Below are 25,651 nucleotides of genomic sequence, written 5' to 3' on the forward strand. Positions count from 1 at the left end.
CTTTCCCCCTTTCCCCTACAGGCGCTGAGCCGTGCTCCCAATTAGGTTTGCAGAAGTTGTGCCTTCTCCTTTCCTCAACCTCTCCTCCTCCTCCTCCTCCTCCTTCCCTCAAGTCCGGCCGTGGTGTTCAATGACCTTTTAACATGCCGCGGTATGGCGACCAAGTTCTGCGTCCAATATGCGACGCTTTTCTGGCTATCACACCTCGTTCTCTGATTACGCTTTCACCGTTAACTACTACAGCTGCCACAAGGGTTTGTTTAATCATTTAACGTGGACGTTAGTCATCGGGATGTAGATGTACCACCAATGATCAAAGTGGGTACATATACGTTAAACGGTGCCATTAGCTGCCAGACATCAATATACATTGTGCCAACTCTTTTATATTAATGTACAGTAAACATTTAGTTACTTCTGTAAGGGCACGCTTTCCTTTCGTGTTAATCCGATTCCTATGACGGAGAGATCAACCATTTTTTTTTTCAGAAACGCAACACCAATCACAGGTGCGCGCAATGGGGCGCGGGGCGGGCGGTCGCACCCCCTGTTCATCTAAGAGGAGCGCCAAGTGTGTCACAGCTTTGCTCAGTCTGACCTGTCTCGACATTGTTTAACGGGCAGTGTTACGCTCACGGAAATTTTTCACTATAATGGAAGAAGAGAACCCCTGATGTTGCATTCCGAGGAATATTTACTTCCCACGGTTATCTCCGGAAAGCCAGGGACCAAAGGCAGGCCATCGTGCCTTTGCCATTTATTGTTGCATCCATTGCGAAGCTTGTTACCTGTCGGACTCGACCATTCGAAAAGGGGGAAGGGGAGGGGGACACTGCGGTGATACTCGGCACCCCCTAATAGAAAACACTGCGGACGCCTGTGCATCGAAATATAGCTACGACAATTGTTAAAGTTACGACCAGCGTGTCAACAAGAATATATGTGCATAATCTCCTATGGGAGTCGCCCGAGTGATGCGTAGGCGCAAGTTTTTGCCTCAGGAAAGTACATGCACCCAACCTTTCCTGAAGCATTGTTCTCGGGCGGCATCGGCACGGCGTTCTTTTTTTCTTGTTTCTATAGCGTTGGTCAACGTATGGAACAGCCCCGCGAAAGGCCCATCCGGCAATAATCGAAACCCGTGTTTTGTGTTAAATTCTCTCATACTCGGTAGTTTTGTTATAAGTACAATGCTTCATAGGTTCAATGCGCATCCGTGCGTCAGTATCGTCAAAAAGTAATCACAGTGACGTATTTACAATAACGGGACATTTTAACGAAGCCTTCATAAAGTATGTTCGCCTTGTGCATTTCTGTTTTTCTTTTTCTCTCTTTTTTTGTATTGCCGGTACCACGCATTCAAATGGTTCATACCATATTCACTTTCTGCAAGCGTGGATTTGTATATGCTATAGACAATAACACACCCGCTTTTTGAGCATGGTGTCATAGGTTCGAATCCCAGCCCGGCCCAGAATTTGTTTTTTTTCTACACATTTCCTTACAGCGATTCGTATTACGTAACAGAGGCACGGACGCACGGACACACTGTCTCATCGCTTAGCCGGCATAGAAATGTTTACGCATTCAATAAATGCAGCCAATTCCCGGTACATTTACAACGGAAGGATTGTCGTGGCGTAAACGATACGATATTACAATAACTGCAAGAACACCCTAATTTTATTAAAATGCTACTAAATATTGGCAAGCCGAAAAAACACTAGCTCTCCGAAGGCTATAGACGATATTATTTTTGATGTATGGGCGTCGCCATTTAGGAATGTTTTCTCGCTTTTCTATGCCGTGACATGAAATAAACAAAGTCATAAAACGCCCAATGCACCGTCCCAGCCTTTTCCATGCTCCTCAACTTCACTTACCACCGTTGGATTATTTGGTGCGCGTACAAAACGGCAAATTTAACAGCCCAAGGTGACGGCACTCGAACAAGTGGGCAAGGTAGTCAGTAGGCTCGCCTTGTTTCACGGAAACACACCGAAACCAAATTTATTAAACTGTGACGAACATAAAAAATACAATGTGCCAGATTTTCAAAGGCTACAGGTTTACCTTCGAGCTAGACCCGCAATCACCTTTGTTGAAACTGGATGAAACTTTTAAAAAAATCAAGAAACGCAAGATTTCCAAATGCCTTTTTGGTAAGAGATTCACCTTTTTGGTCAGAGATGCATCCACAATCAATTCATAAAAAAACATTAAAAAATCGAAAATTGCAAGGTTTCCAAACGCTATAGTAAAGTGCGTTGGGGGGCTAGTTGGTACGACATTTGAACGGTAAGGAACAGCGCGGTTCACGGAACACAAGAAGTAGTTCACAGGAAGTTTTGTGTACTACTTATTGTGTTCCGTCAACCGCGCAGTTCCTTACCAAATGCTATGGACTTACCTTTTTGGTCAGATATGCAATCAATTTCAACAAAATTGGATGAAACTTCCACGAGTCCAAAAATACGAGATTTACCTCTTTGGACAAAGATCACTCGCACTCAGTCTTATTGTAATGGTATGAAACTATTAAAAATCAAAATATATCTTTCCAAAGGCTGCAGATTTACCTTTTAGGGGCGAAGCTCCTTAAAGCGGCACCCGTTTGTCCCTCGTAGTGCGTAACCAGTCGTAACGCTAGTACCAGATCTTGACCTCCAAGGTGGTGCCGGTGGGAGATTTCTCCTGTGCGTTGTTGAACAATAAAAAATTCGCAGCGTGCGCGTTAACTAAAAGCCGAATTCTTCTGTCTCTCATTCCCCATTAGCAGCCATTGGCATGTTCCAGTAGGAAACGTTAGTAGAAGTAGAAGTGTCTAAAAGCCGACTTCTTCTGTCTCTCATTCCCATTAGCAGCCATTGTTTACCTCCAAGGTAGTGCCTGGTGAGATTTCTCCTGTGCGTGATTAAACAATAAAAATTTTGTTCAAAACGCCGTTGATTGATGAAATAAACCAACAAAAGACGCCAGATGTTTTCTAAAAGCAAAACGAAAAGACGCCAGATGTTTCTAAGCAAAACGAAAAGACGCCAGCTGCTTAACGAAAGACGCCAGATGTTTTCTAAAGCAATGGTTTTCTAAACAATGAAAATTCACAGCGTACATGTAAAATTAAAGTGAGCTCCAAGTCGTCATAACTCTCATCGAACCTTTAGTATAAACGCGCCCGATCTCACGTCGGTGATGATGTACTGGGCAGAATTCACGGAAGATTCACGGTTCACCGATGAACCTCCGCAGCTTCGCCCACTCATCATCATTCACTCCGTGGATATGCTGTGATTTTTGGTCAGAGATGTATCCACAATCAATTTAGTCAAACCTTTCAAAAATAGAAAAAAAAGACATGGCTGACCTCTCTTTCATAGGAACCGGTAAACACGAAAGTGAAACGTGTCTTCATATAAATTGTTTAATGTTCGTAGTGCATTGATATATGAGAGCTTGTAAAAGTCTATTAGCGTTTGGCAGATATAGCACCGCTATATGTGGACGCACCCGCGTTGATGTGTAGTGACACATTTTCGTGCCGACGACTTACGCCCATGATCATGATTTAACACTTGTGGTAGCTGAAGTTGTTAGCACCGCATATGGTGAATCCTGCACAAAGATGGCATGAACAAGAACATCATAAACACTGATACTCGATGTGCACTCCTTCAAAGCGTCGTGAAACGCGCAGAGAAACGCTACGTGTGTTGTGTCTTCCCTCTAGCCTGGCCGTGATTTTTCACATGGCGAGTGGGGAACGCGGCGCGACAGCCAGTCAAGCGTCGGAGAGGTATTTTTTTAATATGTATGGATGCTATGAGCGAGGCCTGGACTAAAGCCGCCACCTCGCGGTGTGTTAAAGCTTTGACAAAATCACGCTTGTCCTATTGGAAACGCGCTGAGCGGGACGGTCATAGCAACGGCACGCGGAAGCCACGCATTACTTCCCTCTACCGCTACCAGACGGCGACACTTCCCGGCGAATCAAGAGCACTGAAAGGAAACTGTGAGAGATACAAGGCGCGTTCGTATGACCTCTTTCATGTGTTCGATAGTAGCGCAGTGGGTTAAACGCTCGCTAGCCACCTTTGTGGACCGAAAAGTAATGGGTTCCACTCCTGTCAATGGGACTTTTTCTTCTAGATCTTTTCTTTGCCATCTGAACGCGTTCATTTTGCTGACGTATTTCCGTGACGGAAATACGTCATGAAAGTCTTGGTGGACCCTGGCATAAAACACTTTCGTGTTAAAATACGAAACTTCCTAAGGCTATAAACTTACTTTTTTTGGTCAGAGCTGAATGCACAAAGAAATTCAATAAAATTGGATGAAAGTTACAAACATCGATTATGACGAGATATCCAAAGGCTTCAGATATATCCAAAGGCTATACACTTACCTTTTAGTCAAGAATGCATCCGCAATCAATCTATATAAATCAGTAGAAACATTCAAAAATCGAAAAATGCAACATTTCTGAAGGCTATATGCTTGCATTTTTGGTCAAAGATACACCCGCCATCGAATTTGTTAAAATCGTGTGAAATTTTTAAAAATCGAGACATACATTTCCTATGGCTATAGGCTCACCCTTTTGTTCAGAGATTCATCCACAGTCAATTTACTGAAAAGATTCAAAAATCGAAAAATACAAGTTTCCAAGGGCTTACCTTTTTGGTCAAAGATGCATCCGCAATCAATTTATTGAAAACTTTCAAAATCGAGAAATACAACATTTCCATAGGATATAGACTTACGTTTTCGGTCAGAGAAGCATTCACAATCAGTTCATTCAAAACTTTTAAAAATCGAAAAATACAAGATTTCGAAAAGCTATGGTCACCTCTTTGGCCAAAAATGCATCGACAATCAATTTATTAAAACATTCAAAAATATAAGAAACAATATTTCCAAAGGATATATGCTTACCTTCTTGATCAAAGATGCACCCGCAATCGACTTGAATAAATTAGTATGAAACTTTACAAACTTGAAAAACACAAGACTTCGTTTTTTTTTTTTTGGTCCACTTCAGACCTTTTTGGTCGTAAATGCACACACTAATAATAATAATTGTTGGAGTTTTACGTCCCAAAACTACGACATGATTATGAGAGGCACCGTAATGGAGGTCTCCTAAAAATACGACCACTTGGATATACTTTAACATACACCTAAATATAAACGCGGGCCTCAAGCACTTTCCCTTCATCGGAAATGCGGCCGCCGCGGCTGAGATTCGATCGCGCGACCTTCGGGTCAGCAATCAAGCACTTTAACCACTAGATTATCACGGTGGGTTGCAAGGGTACCCAGAATCTTTCTTATTAAATTTAGATGCATCTTTCAAAAATCGAAAAATGCAATATTTTCAACGGTTGTAGACTTACTTTTTTGGTCGCAAGTGCACTCGCGCGCAATTGATTGGTGTTTGACGATTGCATTTGTGAGTGAAAGATCGGTGTTGTCCGTTAGCGAGATATCGAGGTGGATGCAAATAAAGAAATAATAAAAACCATCGTCTATTCATGTTCTACCACAGAGCCACTGCAGTGCGTGATACTGCTTCGGGAAAAAAAAACACCTATACAGTCGTCATGTAGTGCGAAGGGTCTCGTGAACATATGTAATATTGCGTGGCAGAAGCGCTGAATAGCACCAGGCGTCACACCATGAGAATTGCGCAACAAGTGGGTGGTTTAAAAGCCCACTCATTACAAAGCGCTCAGGCATGATTGATCATCATCATCAGCAGCAGCAGTATCAGTAAAGTGTGCAGCTGAGCGTATTGCCTTACGGACGCGGAGTGGGCGTTTCGATTATTCGCAGCGTGAGGAATTATGCCATAGTGGGCACTTCGCAACTGCACTTCGAACGGCCGAAGTTACGTTCGCAGACATTCTTTCCCTCGCGGCAATATCGAGGTGTCCACAGAGAAGGGAAGCCTGGCAAGCACATGAGACGACTATGCGAAAGGGGTCGGAACGTGCTATCGCGTTATACTCTTGAAGGCGAAGCTCAAGCCTCCCACGTATTTATTAAGATGGGATGCAACTTACAAAAAACCTAAACATACAACATTTCCAAAGGCAATTGTGGATGTTCCTTTATTGGTCGTAAGTGCAACCATAATCAATTTTATTACAAAGGGATCAAACGTTTTAAAAGAAACTTACCTTTACTCAATTGTACCTTACCCGTCATTGTTTAAAGTGCAAAGTTATGGCCATGCATGTTTCTGGAAATAAAGGCGGCCGAAGATCCCTGATGTTGAATTCCGAGAACTGTTTACTTCCCATATTTGCCCCCATATAGCCGGGGACCAAGGGCACGCCGTTGTGAGAAGCTCCGTTTTTCATTTTGGCATCCATTGGAAACACTTTTTTCAATCGGGCCTGACCACTTGGTGTCAGGAGGGGGGGGGGGAGATCTTCAGTGAAACTTTACTCCCCGTAATGGAGAACCCTGCGCACGCCTTTGATGTTAAATGTGCATTTCCTTGCCTTTAAGGCCGCAAGTATAAGTTTGAAGTAATCCCAATGCATCTCCAGGTCGTTTATTTGCCTCGCTTTAACGCCATAGCGTTGAAGAAATCGTTTCCTAGAAATTTTGGTATCGGAGTCGTTGGTTGTGAGCGAAAAATCAGCGTTGTCCGTGAGCGAAAAATCTAAAAGGATGCAAATGAAATAAATAATAAAAAAAAATCGGTTCGAGCGAGAATAGAACCAAGGCCTTCTGCGTGGCAAGCAGGAGTTCCACCCCAAAGCCACGCTATTGCTTGAAAGTGCTTCGGATAAAAGCGCTATATGAATGTCACGTAGTGGGAGGAGTATCCTTGACCAATGTAATATTGCGTCGCGGAAGCGTAGAACCGCCCCAGGCGTCAAAACATGTGATTTGCGCACCGAACCATTGTTTTAAAGGCCCGCCCATTACAAAGCGCTCAGACATATTTAATCATCAGCAGCAGCAAAAGCATCAACAAAGTGAACAGCTGCGTCGGTTGGCGTGTTGCCTTACGGACGCGTAGTGGGTCCTTCGCTGATCCGCAAAAGGAAGAATTATGGCGTAGTGGGCACTTCGCAATTGTACTTGCGGTAGGCATTCTAGAATAGTTTCAAACGGCCAATGTTACGTGCACTGACATTCGTTTTCTTGCGGCACGGTTGAGGCATTCATCGAGAACCGGAACTAGGCTAGCAATTGAGAAGGCGATGCGCACGAGATCCGATTACGCTATCGCGTTCTACTCTTGAAGGCGAAGCTCAAGCGTCCGCGAAGTTTTTTTCCGTCTTCACTGATATCGTTTTCGCAATGTCTGAATTAAGGACGACACAAAAAAAATAATCTACTTGAACTACCTTTTTTTCCTCTTATCTCCATAGCGGGCTGCAAAAGTGCATTACACCTGTTTTACATACTGGATCTGTAATACTGTAGCCTCCTAATTTGAACGGCTCGCCTTTGTGAATACGCACATCATTACAAGGCCTTTCTCCATTAAGAAAAGGCCTGCATACGTCGTCCCCAGATGCATGAAACACTGAATTGCAAAGTGCACTGACTTCGAGGTTATACTGAGGAACGCAGGTCTGTGCGCAGGTCAATGCGTTAACAAAATACTTCGCTGCCTAGAAGAATAAGACATAGAACATCGCTGAATCGAAATCTGTGACAAAGCCTGGATCAGACATTTTGAGGACGAAGCAATAGAACGAAAGAGCAACTGGGTTTCTGACAAAAAAAAAAATACGAGGAATCAAACTTTATGCTAGACGGCTTCAAGGACATCGTCTAAATGGCACGTGTCGAGCATTATATTCACAGCCACCATGCTCCGTCTGTTTTTGTTTTATAATAAGCATATCAGGCTATTGTAATTTCATTTTCTTTGAAGATTCGCAATGCTCTTGTGCGGTAGTGAGTAAATTTGAAGCTAGCAGTTCAAAGACACATCGCAGAACAATGAATATTTTAGAGTCCGCAATATTTTGGCCAACAGACACTCAAGATGTTTAAATTTATCGAGACACGGATTTCATCTGTGTTGCTCATGAAAGAATGTCAGGCGTTGGCGCTTCTTTCGCATTACTGGATCGCTCAGTGGCGGAGTACACATAGCGGAGCCATATAGGTCTACTTATGTACTCTTTCCCGGCGGTGCAGTGCCTTTAGACCACGTTCGCCTAAACGCGATCTTCCACAAGTAAATCTCTGACGTAGTTATACTTGACGTAGTTTCTTATATTTCTTTAAAGCTGCTACAGTACTGAGATGCGCCAGCATCAAATTGGGTTTGCTATTTTACTTTTAACGACGCTATTTCACTTTTAATGCGATAGCGTTAAAGGCCTCGTTTCGCAGAAATTCCGGTGTGGGTGTGAGCGGCGGCGGTGGCGCCGGCGGCGTCTTTGGTTGTGAACGAAAAAGCAGCGTTGTCCGTGAGCGAAAATTCGAGGTAGATGCAAATAAAGATATGAGCCGGAGGGCGTCCGCACTTTGGCTTTCGTTGCAGAACGGTTTAGGCCTCTAGCGAGAAGCGAAGGCAGGGTAGCGATTGCGAAGGCGATACGAACACGGCCCGATTATGCTATCGCGTTCTATTCTTGTTGCCGCCGCCTTCGAGAAAGTGGTGTGGCCGCACCATCTCTTGGATGCGTAGCGACGGTGCGCCGCGGTTGTCCCGCCATTTTTGAGAGATAGCGTGACCACGCCGCGCGGATGTTGCCTTACAAACACGTAGTGGATGCACACCCATAACAAAGGGCACACACATTTGTGCGTCCATTCTCTTACACACACGTAGAGGTTTACATCAACGATACTTCGAAAAAAAAATGTCATGCGCGTAGACGTTCCTTCACGCTACTGGGTTGTTCACATGCTTGTGGTAGATTCTGCGCATTCGCAATGGCTTTAACTGCAGTGACTGAAAGTGTCAGTGCAGTGCAACGTTTGTAGAACCAGGTCAGTTGCAAAATTGAGCGATGTTGCGCAGCGCCGCCGCCGTCAGCGACAGATGTGGCGCTACTGTCGCAACAGGATTCACTCACTCCACTCTCTTCAGCCGGCGGTGAATATTGCGGCGCGTCAGTATCCGTGGAGGCTGCTTCCTGCATGAACAGTTTTGAGCTTTCTATTGTGCTTCGGATGTGCTGCGTGTCTTCACTATGCCGACATGTTGTGTTCCCAGCTGTACGAGCGGTTACAGGAGATCCGAGACACCACGACATTTTTGTGCCTAGGGTTACCAACTCTTTAATGATGGTAGTCAAGACGGGAGGGGGGGGGGGGGGTATACTAACATAGGGAGCCCGTGAAATCAGTTTTCTTTATCGCGATATCTTCCAGACAAATCCATTGCTTCTTTATTGTTTCGGCCACCTGCAGAAGTGGTACTTCAGCTGGCTACTTACCGCTCGCAACGCTTCCTCTAGCTGGAGAATGTTCTCGTAAAAGTTGTCGCGCTTCACGCCGCAGTTCAGCCAAAGTAACTAAACCCTTCTCAGCCACCGCAACACTGCTTCGTGCGTGCTATTCGTGAGAACTTCGTGTTCTGGAGCGTGCCGCGCGTTGTCGGGCGTGCGTTGGATCACATAAAAATTTCTAATAGGACGGTCCGAAATAAATCCGGGACGTATAGCTGTCCCGACAGGGATGGCTAGGAACGCTGTATGAAAAGTCAGGACAGTCCCGCGAAATCCGAGGTGGTTTTGGTGACCCTATTTGTGCCCCGTGTGACCCTGACCAGCGAGCGGCGTGGACAGTTTCTTGTCCTCGTGAGGACAAGAAACTGTCCGACACATCACGTGTATGTGATATGCACTTTCACGAGGAAGACATCCAGAAGACTTTCACTCACATGGTCACTGGTAAGAATTAAGTTGGAAATCGCCAGCGAAAAGGAGCCTCGTCGAAGGATGCGTCCCAAAGATATTCCCTAATTTGCCTTGATTTGAGCGATTCTAAAAATTGTGCTGTAAATAATTTTTTACATTTAATTAGAGCTGTTTTGATAAAGTTTAATGCTTGAGACTGTAAATAATTTGTGCCGTTTGTGTACATCACACTATACATGCAATATCTGAAAACTTGTTTCACTGAACTGCGTGCGTAAAATACATACAATTTTTCTTTCTGTACCAGGATTGAAATTGTGGTGTGCAGTACACACATGACGACTTTACCGCTCAATACTTGCAAGTAACGACGGCTGCGATACAGAGTGAAAACTCGTCACTTCAAAAAAGTGAACGTGAAGAATTATCGGAAAGAAAACAGCGCAAAAAAGACGGAGCACCAGAAAAGGCAAGACACAAACAACAGCGCTGACACAACATCCAATGCGCGTTTGACCGCACTTGGCGTGATCAACTCACTCCAGGAGCCCACGGAAACCCATCTAGTCAACCAGTACACTAGGCTTGCGCAGACACCTTCAGGTCGGCGCCTTCTCGCTCGCCTCTATATACAACACGACCATGAAACAGAGGACACGCTCAGGGTGCCGGAGCTTTGGAGGCACAAACTTTTCGTCCAGCCTCTACCCAGAAACATGGACTCGGAGTTGCACCAGGGAAGACGGGAAGCGCGTTCGGGCGCTAGAAACACGGCACAGTAGTAACACAGGAGTTTTCTACGTGGACGTCGCCGGACCGGGAGCGAGGGGGTACAATACGGCAGCAGTATTCCACAAGGAAACGCGGGTGGATGGCCTTTCCTTTAAGGCCCGCAACTCAACACAGGCGGAGGAGGTCGCTATAGCTATGAAGCGTGGAAACTTGGGCAAGTTGGTAGGTCATAATTGAATAAACGAACAGCGCAACTGACAAGGACAAAGGAAGGTAACAACACACAGCGCTGTGTGTTGTTACCTTCCTTTGTCCTTGTCAGTTGCGCTGTTCGTTTATTCAGTCGCTATAGCGTTAGCCCTCTCGCACAGAACTTCTAACGCAATCATTACTGATTCTCGCAAAGCCTGCGCCCGCTACATGGCAGGGGAAATTTCACCCCTTGCCTACCGTAATTCTGCATACGAGTACAAGGTTCGCAGAACCCACCCCAAAACGCTTGGTATGGACCCCAGGCCATCAGGGACTTTGAGGGAACGAGGCCGCAGACGCGGCTGCCCGAGCGCTCATTCCCCGGGTACCTCATTTGAGCCCTATGGACTGGAACCCACAACCGCCGCTGCTCAGGTACAAAGAAATTGTAGAGCACTATCGCTTCCAGCATTGCCGGTATCCACCCCCCGCCAAGGGTCTGGATGAGGCGGGAGAAAGAATCCTACGCCAACTTCAAACGAACACATTACTATGCCCGCCCATATTACAATACTTCGATTCCACAGTCACTGGCAGGTGCAAGCACTGTGGGGAGACAGCCGATGTCTACCACATGGTATGGGCCTGCCACCGCCGTCCCCCCCCCCCCTCCCCAACCCTACGCGAGAGGACTGGGAGGCGACGCTGCTTAGCTGCTCTGACCTGGGGGCCCCACAAGCCTTCATTGCGCGAGCAAAAGCAGCGGTGTCGTCCAATGACGTCCCGGACTGAGGATGTCACCTAGTCTGTAGGGCCCTTTCAGGGGCTCATACACTCTCTTTTATAATAAAGTTTTTCACCACCACCACCACCACCTACAACAAAAATTTATTCGTTAAAACCGCGCAATACTTGCACAGTCCAAAACGAAAAGAAAGAAGTACGAACACGCCCAAGCATCCATTTCAGCTAAAGAATTATGCTACAGGAATGCGCCATATAGCTAATTTCTTATAGGGTAATTGACAGACATGTATGCTGCTGTGCCATCAATCATCAGTTATTGTGCGCATTCTCGAAAGTCACAACTTTAATAACTTTGACTTACCGCTGCTAAATATTACTCAGTTCTACGTTGCAGCGGCAGCGCAACGAAAAATCTCGATAATATACTGTCGGCGATGTAAAAATTGGGGGACGCTTAAGCTTCGCCTTTAGGAGTTGAACGCGATAGCAATATCCTGCCCCTAGTGCGCACTTCGAACACTACGAGTGTTTAATAGAATGCGCGCAATAAGTTGTGTGCCTTATGTAATGGGTAGCATGCTTTAAACCAGGAGCAATTATGCGCGAGAACCTTTTTCGAAGCTACGATGCACCCACTACGTGGTCTTAAGGGAATACGCGCAGTAATGTGTGTGCCTTTTGTAATGGGTGGCTGTCTTTAAACCACCAAGTCGTTATGATATTGACGTGGTGTGTCGCCCGATGGCAATGTACGCTTGTACCACGCAATATTACTGACATATTACATCTCGTACTGTACACCTGTACACAGGACGCGTATTTTTGGGAAGCATCAAAGTTACTTTCAATGCAGCTCCAAGCAGCGGCGTGGCTGTGTGGTAGAACACCTGCTTGCCACGCAGACGGCCTGGGTTCGATTCTCACTCGGAACCAACATTTTTATTATTTATTTTATTTGCAGCTTTTTCGATTTTGCGGTCACGGACAAGATGATGATTTTTCGCTCACAACCAACGGTGCCGGCGCCGACACCGACGGCGGAATTTCTGCAATACGAGCTCTTTAACGCTATCGCGTTAACAACAGAGACTTTCCGAACGGCTGACCCGGCGTCTTGCCACGCAGACTACGCGTTTTCGTCTGCTAGCGGAAGCTTGTTGCGCCGCCAGCGCCACCAAACCGGAAGCTGCCCCGGCGCCGCGCGACGGGTTGGCTGACGTGGGGAGTCTTGCAACTTACCTGGTTCTATAAACGTTGGTGCAGTGTATGTGCATCCGTGCAGTGAGTGGACTCAACGCGTACGAACGCAGAGAGAACAGAGGCGCATGGAATTGTCTACAGTTTGCCCCAACAGTGCACCAGCGCACAATACTCGCCCTTACTTTGGGCACACAAAACACTGTTATCATAAAAGTGCTGTTGAAGACGGTGGAAACCTTTGCTTTTACTATAGGTATGTCGTGCATGTGTGTGCGCGTGTGCGTGCGTGCGTGCGGATATCGCTATCGCGTTCAGCTGTTAAAGGCGAAGCTTAAGAGTCACCCAAGTTTTTGCCGAGGCCGGCTGGATTGCTTTAAAACCAGGCGCTTCCGACACAGAAAATAAAAGTAAGTAGAAATGAAAAGTAAACGTAGAAAAAGAAACAAAAAGTAAGTTATCAATCATCTTAAAAATGAAATTAAAGCATCGTATATAACTGCACTTTGCACCGCGGAAGCAGAAAATAAAAAGGAGGCGGAAAAACAATCAATAATGACAAAATATGAAAAAGCAGCCAAAATTAAAAGAAAGATTTTAAAAATACTAAAAACTAAAAAAACGCCAGGCCTGCGCGGAAAGCGCAGCACAGTCACAGCGAAAGCTGGAAGAGTGGCATTTCTAGAGCCTGTTATAAACTGTCCTGTGGCTACTAATACAGGTACATTAGCAACGTACCCACTACGCAACAAAGCGTAATTTTTGGGAAGTTGGGAAGCACCCAGCACGACAGTATTTGTTGTTCTGCGGAGAAGCGAGGTACCATATGTAAGCGATTATGTGCAGATTGTTGATGCGGCGGTTAATGACGATGAGTAATTATGGTTGCGCCCTTTGTAATGGGTTGGAAGCTTTAAACGACCCACTAGTTACGTAATGCATATTGTGTGACGCCCGGTCGTTATTTAACTGTCCCACCACGCTTTATAACACACTTTAACCAGAGAAACGTAGAGCGAGAGAGAGAGAGAATTGACTTTATTGAGGCCCTGAGGAAATGGATCATGGGAGCCTTATGGGCTTCCTTGGCAACCAACAGAAGTGCACTTGCGAGGAACCCACTACGCTATAAATCATTGTAATTTTTGAGAAGTAGGGCAGTAGGCACTGTGCCATTTTTCGTCATTCTACAGACAGCCGTGGTACCTGCTAAACGCATGTAAGGCATTATGCGCACTTCGTTGATGCTGTGCGTGATGACGATGAAGAATTATGGAAGAGCTCTTTGTAATGGGTTGGAAGCATTCAACAACCTACTCGTTGCGCAATTCGCATTGTGTGACGCCTGGTTACAGAATTCGCGTTGTGCGACGCTTGGTGCTTATTCTACTCTTTTACCACGCTATATTGCATATGCTTATGTGGTTCCTTCCCGACATGAAGCCTGTATAGGACCTTTTTGCAAAGCAGTTTCAAGCACCGGCATGGCTCAGAGGTTGAATACTGGGCTCCCACGCAGAGGGCCCAGGTTCGAACCTCGTTCCATCCTGGAATTTTTTTCTTATTTAGTTTTTTTTCTTATTTCGAGCGATACTGGTTACGGACACCGGCGGCGGCGGCGGCGGCGGCGGCGGCAGCGGCGGCGGCAGCGGCGGCGGCGGCGGCGGCGGACAACTACGGCACCAAAAACGGCCGGTGAAATGATCTCATAACAGCTTTCGCTGTAAAACAAACCGTAATATGTAGCTGCAACATACATACATGCCTCTCAAGTTCCCTGCTAACACGCGTGCATCTGCATTCACATTTCGCATTAGGGAGCATCGTACTCATCGGCAATTTCTTCTTCCTTCTACTAAAAATTTGAAAGACTAATCTTTGTTACCGAGTGCTAAGAAAACATTTTTACGTTGCACTGTTTTTCACTCGTCTTGTCGGAAATGACATGCGCGTTCACTTTGTTGTTATTGCTTGTTTTTTTTTTTTAAATGCGAAGCATTTCTTAGCGATCTTCTGCGACTTTGAGCGTATCTATCTATCTATCTATCTATCTATCTATCTATCTATCTATCTATCTATCTATCTATCTATCTATCTATCTATCTATCTATCTATCTATCTATCTATCTATCTAGCCGCCTACGACTTTGTGCTCTCCTGGCCGTTTCGTTAATCGGATGTATACCAAAATTGGTGTGTCATAACATGGCCTTATTACGAACAAAAATGACAGGTCATATCATGAAAATCATGACACGCTTGTCATGAACAGCATGATTTACATTCCACGGCCTTTGGGCTCCCTGGCCGTTCCGTTAACCGGATGTGTACCAAAATTGGTGTGTCATAACATGGCCTTATCACGAACATAAATGACAGGTCATATCATGAAAATCATGACACGCATGTCATGAACAGCATGATTTACATTCCACGGCCTTTGGGCTCTTGCGGCCGTTCCGTTAATTTCATATATACCAACATTGGTACAGCGTGACAAGAGTTCATGACGAACATAATGACAGGTCCTAACATGCAAATCATGACGCGCATGTCATGTGCAGCATGATTTACATGACATGGTCTCGGGGCGCTCGCGGCCGTTTAAATGAAGGGATACATACGAAAACTGGTATGACGAGACAATTCTGTATGACGAACATAACTGACACGTCGTAACATGAAAATCATGATATGCATGTCATGTATGACATGATTTACATGCCACGCTCATGGCGCACTCGCGGCCGTTTCGCTAGATTGATATACACCAAAATTGGTACTGTGCGATGTGACTTTATGAAGAACATGAATAACAGGTGGTAGCATGGAAACCATGACATCCATGACATGTATGTCATGATTTACATGCCGCGCTCATGGTGCATTCGCGTCCGTTTCGCTTGCGTGATATACGCCAAAATTGGTGTTACGCGACACGACAGTATGATGAACGTAAGTGAGACGTGGTAGCATGAAAATCATGACATGCAAGTCATGTACAACCTGATTTACATGCCACGCTCATGATGCGCTAGCGGCAGTTTCAGTAGATTGATATACACCAAAATTGGTATTGCGCGATGTGACTGTATGAAGAACATGAATGACGGTTGGTAAGATGAAAACCATGACATGCATGTCATGTATGTCATGACTTAATTGCCACGCTCATGATGCATTCGCGGCCGCTTCGCTAGCTCGATATACACCAAAATTGGTATTGCGCGAAGCGACTGTATGACGAAGGTAAATGAGACGTGGTAACATGAAAATCATGACATGCATGACATGCACGACATGATTTACATGTCATGCTCATGACGCACTCGTGCCGTTTCGCTTGCTTGACATACACCAAAATTGGTATTGCGCGACGCGACTGCATGACGAACGTAAATGAGAGGTGGTAACATAGAAATCATGACATGCAGGTTATGTATGTCATGATTTACATTCCGCGCTCATTGTGCATTCCCGGCCGTTTCGCTAGCTTGGTATACACCAAAATTGGTGTATGACGAACGTAAATGAAAGGGTGTAACATGATAATCATGACATGCATGAAATGTACGACATGATTTACATGCCATGCTCATGGCGCACTCGTGGCCGTTTCGCTAGATTGATATGCACCAAAATTGGTATTGCGCGATGTGACTGTATGAAGAACATGAATAACAGGTGATAACATGAAAACTATTACATGCATGCCATGTATGTCATGACTTACATGCCACGCTCATGGTGCATTCGCGGCCGTTTCGATAGCTGGATATACACCAAAACTGGTATTGCGCGATGAGACTGTATGATGAACGTTAGTGACAGGGTGGTAACATGAAAAACCATAATATTCATGTCATGTATGGCATGATTTACATGCTCTACTCATGGTGCACTCGCGGCCATTTCGCTCCTTTGATATACACCAAAATTGGTATTGCGCGATGTGACTGTATGACGAACATAAATGAGAGGTCTTAACATGCGAATCATGTTATGCATGTCATGTACGGTATGATTTACATGCCACTGTCATGGTGCGCTTCCGGCCGTTTTGTTAACGTGATATATACCAAAATTGGTATGGCATGACACGAGTGCGTGATGAACATAAACGACAGGTCATGCATTTATATACCAGAATATGCGTTTTATTGGCATGGTGTACACTAGATTGTGCATGCATGCGTGCATGGCAAACATGCGATATATGGTGGACTAGATGCCATGGCATGAATGATTTCATTTGGCTCAAAGACAAACAAGGCGATGTATGCAGCTCTTTGCTGGCTGCTTCGCATTACATCGATTCCCACAGTGCGTGGGATCTGCCGAATTTTTTTCGCTACAAATGAAACGACCGTTTTTCTCTTCATTTCATTATTGGTTTCATTCCTTCGTTCTTTCTCTCTTTTTTATTTCTGATGTGGCACCAGAGAAACTATTTTTTTTTGGTACCGTTGTTAACATGCGTTCTAGGGAATTTCGCCCCCCCCCCCCCCTAATCCTCGAATCCGTTTTCCTCAAGTTCTTTTTTTTTTTTAATGTTTCCTTTTCGTCGGAAGCGAGCATCGAACAGCGTTCTGACGTTGACGAAGTCTATCTCATAAATCACTACTACGATTTCCCCTCCTTTCGGGTGTCTTAACGCTCGATTTCCTTTCCGCTTACTCTTCGGGAACTCACTAAAGCTCCCGTTTAGCGTAGCATCACGAAGAATAATAATTAGAAGAATGACGAAGAAAAGCATCGGACTCGCTTTTCGTACAAATCGTCCGCCTCGGATTTTAATCCGCCGTCATTTTTCAATATAAAAGGTCTCGATCGCGCCTCAGCGCACGCCGTGTCGTTATTTATACCTTCTTCGCGTGGCATGTCCGCTTAGGATCGGAGCCTTTGTGCTATGCAGATTAAGGGGCCGCGCAAAATCCGCTTCGCTCTAGCACACACACTCTGCGCCTCTTTCTCTCTTTTTTTAGCCTACACTTCTTAAAGCCCGTGTCTCCAACCAAGCCCTTTTCGTTTAATCCTTGACCAAAATGCACGAACAGCCTTCACGCCCGAAATGTCTCCACCTAAACTGCTCTTTCCCTCAGCTACTACGCGGTTCCAACACTTGCTTCAAGTTTGGTTAGCATAAACAGGCTCTTCTCTCTTCTAAGGAGATCGTCTCCAAGCTAAGGATTTGCTCGGATAAGCAAAACATTTAGCGAAGGGCCGTGCTCTAAATCCTTGTTTTCATTTTTTTTTCTTTTTACTTTGCTCACAGGCCAGCCTGCTCTCTTTCGGTGAGCTTCGCGAAACGCTGACATTCAAACACCAAGCGACTCCTGCTCACTCCGAGCAAATCTAGCGCTTCAGAAACGAACAAAGGAACCCTGTGAGCGTATGTCCTTTAAGCCGATTGCCATGCACGAAAATTGTTTTGTATTTCAATACACAGAAAGTAATTACACTGGAAGAACCCCAATTGCATTTCAAGAAGTGGAAGTACTCCAAGTTTTATTTTGCGCTTTATTTGCGTCTGTCAGACACTTGAATACGTTGCTTTTCCCGGAGGGCCTGCGGCAATCAGGAGGAGAGTGAAGCGACTGCTGTTTGCCTTTCTGCGAGATAAAGGGCTGTTTAACAACTGGCGACACACCCCGTACCATGAGAGGCTCAGGCGAACAATTACAGGATACGTATGCCAGGCTAACCCCGCCTTCTGCAACATCACCATCTCCTTATTTTGCGTCTGTTTACAATTTGCAAGAGATGATGGAGAGCTTAATTGATCGGCGAGACAGGATTAGATGAGAAACTTCGAAACAAAAGCATAGCGGCAATCACTCATTTGTGTACCCTTTTATAACTCCTTATTCCTGACAAGCAGCAGACATGCATAACTCGTTTAATAACCTAAATTTCATCTAGCTGGCGATGTAAACGCCAGCTAAATTAAAAACTGATCAATGTGCTTTGCGTATGCTTTTGTTACGCGAGGCAGGATCTTCAGTATAATTCTTCTTTTTTTTTTTCCCCAAACGAAAGTTGAAAAGCGTAAATTTGAAGCGTGCTTCGCCTTGACACAGAATTGAGTCCGCGGAAAAGACGGTGGTAAATAATTAATGCAAAGGAGATTAGCAATGACGTTAGTATTAATGCCAGAGCCGCTAATCAGCGATAAAATTCGCAATTTCGCTTTATTTATCTGCTAAACTTAAGAAATTTCACGTTCTTGCTGTGACTTTTCGCTCGTATCTCGGTCATCATCTGAATAACTTAGAGCGATAAGATCAGTCTTACCGTATTTCTAATGTACGGACGAAGTACGCGTATTGGATAAGGAAAGCGTCCTCACAGAAATGCTTCTCTTCTGCTATACTTTCGAATTTACTTTTCTTATTTTGTCGTATAGGCCTACAATTCTTTTCCATCAACGTGATCCCTTCCCTTTTCACTCACTCACCTGCTGTAACAGGCTAGTTGATCAGTAATTAAAGCAATTCAGATAGCAGTGAATGCGACAACAATGAGGACCATTGCTTACGAATAAACCATATAAAGTAATGGCATGCTCATTCAAGTTGATATTTTCGGTATTCCTACCTTATTTGCAGGGACATTTAGCTGACAACGACTTCGGTATGATTTTTAAGCTACCGTCTTACATCGCGACATTCCGTCCCACTCATCTCGTTTGAATATGTTCTATTCAACATGTTTTCCTTGTGCCCCTCTTGTCTGGGCTCAATTCAAAACCGCTTCGACAGTGTAGGAATGGCACACTGGGCGTATTGGTTTATTAAAATTCAAGTGCAAGGCGCGAAGACGACACCGGACAAAAGGGAGATTGTGTGTACTCTCCCTTTTGTCAGTTGTGTTCGCGCCTTACACTTCAGCTACACAGTGTAGCTTGCGCCATCTCACTGAGCAGCTACCAAAAAGTAACAAAATACGTAGTACTGTACGTAGTACGTTGTACTGGTTTATCCTCGTTGTCGTTAATGTGTTTCTTTTTTATTATGGGTTATTTGACTTATTCATACCGATGGTTTGTTTCTATACGCAAAAATGAGGTTAATAAGGGCTTTCCTATTCTGATTCTTCTTTGCTTTAGGTATTACATCTATCTGGCTCGATATTTTAAGCATAACAACCTAGCTCGTTAACCTGGTAGATTTTATTATTACTATTCTTGTTTGGTTTAGGTATGACAGCTATCTGTCTCGATACTTTAAGCATAACAAGCTAGCTCGCTAACCTAGTAGATGTGACTACAACGATCTTTGGTTTGGTTAGGTATTAGATTTATCTGTCTCGATATTTTAAGCTTAACAATCTGGCTCGCTAAGCTACTGGATATAGCCAGCGCGTTTTCGAGGCTTTTCGCTGACGGCAGCTATTTTGTAACGTCAGACATACCACGACAAAAAGAACAAAAGTAAGAAAGGGAAGAGGGAAGGCAGAGTTGTTACTTTAGCTCTGACCTCCGCCATGATCGAGCACGCAACAGTATTGAATCTGACCGTGTTATTTACCGAGATTGAGACAGACCTGAAGAACCACGTCGCAAAATCATGGATGTTCTTACGGTTCGATATAGTGCAGCGAGAAAAGAAAGATGCACCACGCGGTGAAGTATCGTATCACTCTGCATCGTAATACGTCGAAGAAGTCTGTCGTCAGCTCTGCAATAAAGGCATACCTCACGATGACAGAGTGATAACGCAAGCGTTGCCCTTTGAAGGTTCGACGAGAGTTTTGCAAGAGTAGGCACTGTATGGCTCTCAAAGCAAGGGCTTGAATACAGCGTTGTTGCCTTTCTGCAAGTTATGACTTCCTGTCAGAGTCAGTGCGATTCAAAAAATGTTTTCCACTGCATATACTTTCCTTTCATGAAGTTAAGTTTGATTTTTTTCTGGTCTAATCAGAAAGAATAAGGCGCCAGTGGAATATCCGTTTCTACGGCGTAATCCGAAGGTCGAGCCTAGTGTGTCTATCGTAAAAGAGGTTCAATTCACAATACACTGCGTTCGCCGGAGTTCCTTATCAGTAGCCCGCTATTTTTTGCCGAAATGTGTTCATACACTTTTGCTAGGTGTACAAGGCATCTGCTAAAGCAGATGCGGCAGGGCATTTTATTTCCTCCGACTTCGTCTTTGTGTATATTACTTCATTCTTCGAGAGATATGTCCAAGATTCCCGCAAATTAATAAGTCCAGAAGAAAAAAATATCTCCCTCCCCATCCAACTTTTCTCACCACCCCAACCCGCATTCCGCTCGTCGGGCCAAGGCTGAAGTACTGTTAAATCGATGCTTCTTTACTTACTCTACCGGCACAGACAAAAAGTTTAATGGACACATAAATCTTCGTGCTAACGTTCTCGCCTCTAGGCACAAAACAACCTTTTAGATGTGAAGCATCTTATAGCGGAGTTCAATCCGGTGGTGGTGGTGGTGATTTGTCCCTGCAGTTCAACATTTCCAGCAGCAACACAAATTACAAGCTACCATGTGGGTTGGTAAATACAGATGGGAAGCATAGCTTCATCCGGACACAGAAGCACGTGCCACTGACCGACTGACCGACGAATTTGTGCCCATTGCAAACAGCCAGACTCCGAAACATTCTTCGAGTACGCGAGAAGAAGAAGAAGAGAAAGAGCAGAGGAAGGCAGGGAGGTTAACCAGAAGTTTGCATCCGGTATGCTACCCTGCACTGGGGTTGGGGAATAGGGGGTTGAAAGCGAGAGAGAGAAAATAAATAATAAGAAAAAACAAAACAACAAAAAAAAAAAAAAACAATCACAACCACACACACACAAGAGCGTTCCGCTCAGAGGCGCTCTGACAGGCCAGTGGATCGCAGGAAGGCGAGTAGTGCTTGTAAAGCCTTCTTCTGCGACGTTATGTCCGGACGATGGCGTAAAAGCCTTTCTTCTGATAGAGGCTGGTCGTCTATCTTGTTGAGAGCATGGCAAAGAGATTGTCTCTGTGTTCTATACTTCGGACAGTCACACAGAACATGCCGAATCGTTTCTTCGTCGCCGCAGTGTTCACAGGCGGTGGAGTCGGCCATCCCTATGCGAAATGCATACGCATGGGTAAACGCGACGCCCAGCCATAATCTACAGAGAACGGTGGCGTCACCTCGGCGAAGTCTTGATGGCAGTCGAAGGCTTAACGTTGGATCAAAGGTGTGTAGTCGTGCATGCATGAAATGTGGCTCATTCCAATTTGACATGGTGCATTGGCGAGCGAGCATGCGGAGCTTCCGAGCAGCGTCTGTCCTAGAAAGAGGTATCGACAGGTCGCGGTCCTCTGTATGGGCTGAACGGGCAGCTTGATCGGCCCGTTCATTGCCGATAATCCCACAGTGACTTGGTAGCCATTGAAATGTAATGCAGTGTCCTTTCTCGGTGAGGTGGTGGAACATCTCGGCAGTCTCAAATACCAATTGTTCGTGCGGACCGCGGCGTAAAGTCGACAGTAGAGACTGCAGTGCCGCCTTGGAGTCGCAGAAAATCGTCCACCTTTTTCTCATTTGGTCGTTAATGAAAAGCAGCGCGGCGCGAAGCGCTGTGAGCTCTGCTGCCGTCGATGTTGTTGGGTGAGCCGTCCTGAACTTGATAGTTGTGGCGATCGTTGGAATCACGACCGCCGCTGTTGAACTGCTCGGTAGGACGGAGCCGTCAGTGTAGACGTGAGTCGAGTCGTGATACTTCTCGTACAATAGAAGTAAAGCGAGCTGTTTAAGAGCTGGTGCTGACAGATCTTGTTTTTTCTGGACGCCTGGTATTGTCAGGTTGATGACTGGTTGTTTCAGGCACCATGGAGGAACCGAAGGTCTCGCCGCCGGTGTGAAGCCAGTCGGTAGAGAGTCGCCGTGTGCGGTTACTGTTCGGCAAAAGGAGGTGCGTGGTCTGTCCGCTGGTAGAGAGGCTAGGTGGTGGTGTGGTGTCCGGGCAAGATGCCTTATGTGGGTCCTCAGTGCTTCAACCTCAATGTGAGTCTTTATGAGGTGGTCCTTGGCGATGGCTATGGTCGCCGCTGTTGAAGCACTTTGAGGCAGGCCTAAACAAATCCGGAGGGTCTGGGCCTGAACACTCTGTAGCATGCGTCGACTTGTCTTGTTTGCGTTAGTTAATGCAGGCAAACTGTATCGCAGGAAACCGAGAAACAGCACCCTGTACAGTTGTAACATAGCACTGGGCGACATTCCCCAAGTCTTTCCAGCGAAAAACTTGAAGAGGTGAGAAATGCCTGCCAACCGCTTTTTCAGGTACGAGACGTGAGGACTCCATGATAGTTCTCTGTCTATTATGACACCCAGGAACTTGTGTGATCGACAATACGGTATACTTTGACCATTGATTGATACACTGTAGTTAGACATTGGTTTGCGCGTAAATGCCAGAAGAGCACACTTTCCGGTAGAAATTTCCAGGCCTCGATCACGGAGGTACAGAGCAACTTGAGTGGCTGCTCTCTGGATTCTCGCTCGCAGCTGCAGGCGAGTTACCGCAGATGTCCAGACGCAGATATCATCTGCGTAAGTTGACAAACAAACAGTGCTTGGCAGGTGTGTATGGAGAGCAATCAGCGTAAGATTGAACAGCACAGGGCTGAGCACACCGCCCTGGGGAACACCACGATAACTGTAGTGTAGGGAAGTGTCCCCGTCCTCCGTGATCACAAAAAAGGATCGCATGCAGAGGTAGCTGCGTATCCATTTGAACATTCGACCGCCCACTCCGACGTCTTCTAGCGCGGCAAGGACGGCTTCATGAGTAACGTTGTCATAGGCCCCTTTGACGTCGAGGAACAAAGAAGCGCAAAGACGCTTGCGGCCTTTCTCGTGCTCCACGAAGGTGATTAGGTCGATGACGCTATCAATTGATGATCGACCACGGCGAAAGCCGGCCATGGTACCTGGGTAGATGTTATTGTATTCCATGTACCACTCCAGGCGTCCGAGGATCATCCTCTCCATCACTTTGCCCACGCAACTTGCCAATGCGATCGGACGATAAGATGCCAGTTCCAGCGGTGACTTGCCAGGCTTCAACAGTGGTACCAAACGACTTGTTTTCCAACTTAAGGGGAGTGTGCCCTCCTGCCAAGATTCGTTATATAGCTCAAGCAGAGCAAGTCTCGCGCGCTCACCCAGATGACACAGGGCTCTGTAGGAGATTCCGTCAGGTCCTGGCGCTGACGAACGTTTGCACGAAGCGAGCGCTGCCTTCAGTTCTTGGATGGAGAAGGGGAGGTCCATGCGGGGGTCACGTGGTGGTGGACAGCTGTTCGAAAGTTGTAAACTGTCGGGTGCTGTAAGTTGTCCAGTTAATCTGGCGCAGAATTCTTCTGCTACGTCAATATCTGGTCGCTTTTGGTAAATGCCTAACGCCTTGAATGGAGACCTCTGAACGGGGGATGACCGCAAACCTCGTACCGTCCTCCATAGCTGCGATAATGGCTTACGAGGGTCGAGAGACTCGCAGAAAGCAGTCCAGCGTTGGAATTCGACCTTATCCAACCGGCGCTGGATCTTTTTCTGCATACGTCTGGCAGTCCGTAAATCGTCAATGGCCTTCGTGCGTCGGTACCTCCTTTCAGCACGTCGCCGGATTGCGCGAAGTCTCTCCAACTCTAGGTCGAAGTCCGTGAATTTCGAAGAGCAGTTGAAGGTACGCACAGACTCCTGTACAGTGCTCTTGATTGCCTGTTCCAAGTCTAGTATGTGGTCTTGACATTGATCTTCCATTCGAGACTCAAATTTCGTCCAGTCCACTCTTCGTATCGTGTCGTGTATCTTGGAAGGTGACAATCCTCTAATCTTGACGTATGTGGGAATATGGTCACTCCCATGCGTTTCTATGTCCGTGAACCACCCCGCATGCCTCACTAAGCTTCGTGAAACAAAAGCCAAGTCGAGACAGCTGCTGTATGTGGAGCCACGTAAAAATGTAGGACTGCCATCATTCAACAACAAAAGTTCATTATCGGAGGCGAAAGACACCAAATTTCTGCCTTTCACGTCGGTCTTCGGGCTTCCCCATAGAGTATGATGGGCGTTAAAATCCCGATGATAACACATGGATCCGGGGCTGATGATAGGATATCTCGTAATCTTTTATGATCAAACCGACTTGATGGTGATAGGTATGCGCCCACAACTGTAATGGTAAGTCTCTTCTTTTTCACTCTTAAACATACATATTGATTATCATCATGAGGTGGTACAGGCTGAAGGATGTAAGTGAGATCGCGGCGAATGAACACCAGAACCTTGCTTCTTTCAGTAATGGCAGACGACATAAAAGGTTCGTATCCAGAAAGTCTTATTGCACTGGATAAATTCGGCTCGCAGATGACGATTACGGGAAACTTATTGGCGTACACGAATCGCCGAAAAACAGCAATGCGCGATCTCAGTCCTCTGGCATTCCACTGAAATATTGCTGCATTCCGGACCTCATCCCTGAAAGGCATCGGTGACTGAGCCATGGTCTATTCAAGGGCTGCCAGCACCGGACTGAGAGCGTCCAGTACTTGAAGGGCACTTCTAGCTGACGTCGTCTTCATGTTGCCTAACAACATGCGAATGGCGTTCATCAATGATCGCAGAATCGCTACCACTTGGTGATCTGTGTGCCATGCCGTTGTAGCATCTTGCACTTGTGGTTGAGGCTCCCTCTGCTGTGGCTTCTCTACTGGTCGCGTTTCCTTAAGTGGTGGCCATTCCTTTGTTGAGAGAGATCTACAAGTAGCCCCTGTTTCAGCGGCGTTGGTGTTTGCCGCGCTGGGAACCGGAGGAACGGACTTTCTCACTGAATGCGACATTGTCCTTCGTGACGACCTTCGACGGTGACGTCGTCTTCGCCTCACTTTTTCCGCTGCCTCTTTGTGAGTTGAGCTGTCTCTCACCATCTGTTTCAGAACAGAAATC

General features: G+C 45.9%; 1 protein-coding gene across 1 annotated transcript in view; it reads right to left on the reverse strand.

The window, feature by feature from the left end:
* LOC119386116 (calcitonin gene-related peptide type 1 receptor) overlaps window positions 1-25,651 on the reverse strand; it is a 70,693-nt gene that overhangs the window by 44,167 nt on the left and 875 nt on the right. The window lies entirely within an intron of this gene.

Source organism: Rhipicephalus sanguineus, chromosome 3, assembly GCF_013339695.2.
Source record: "Rhipicephalus sanguineus isolate Rsan-2018 chromosome 3, BIME_Rsan_1.4, whole genome shotgun sequence".
Taxonomy (NCBI): Eukaryota; Metazoa; Arthropoda; class Arachnida; order Ixodida; family Ixodidae; genus Rhipicephalus; species Rhipicephalus sanguineus.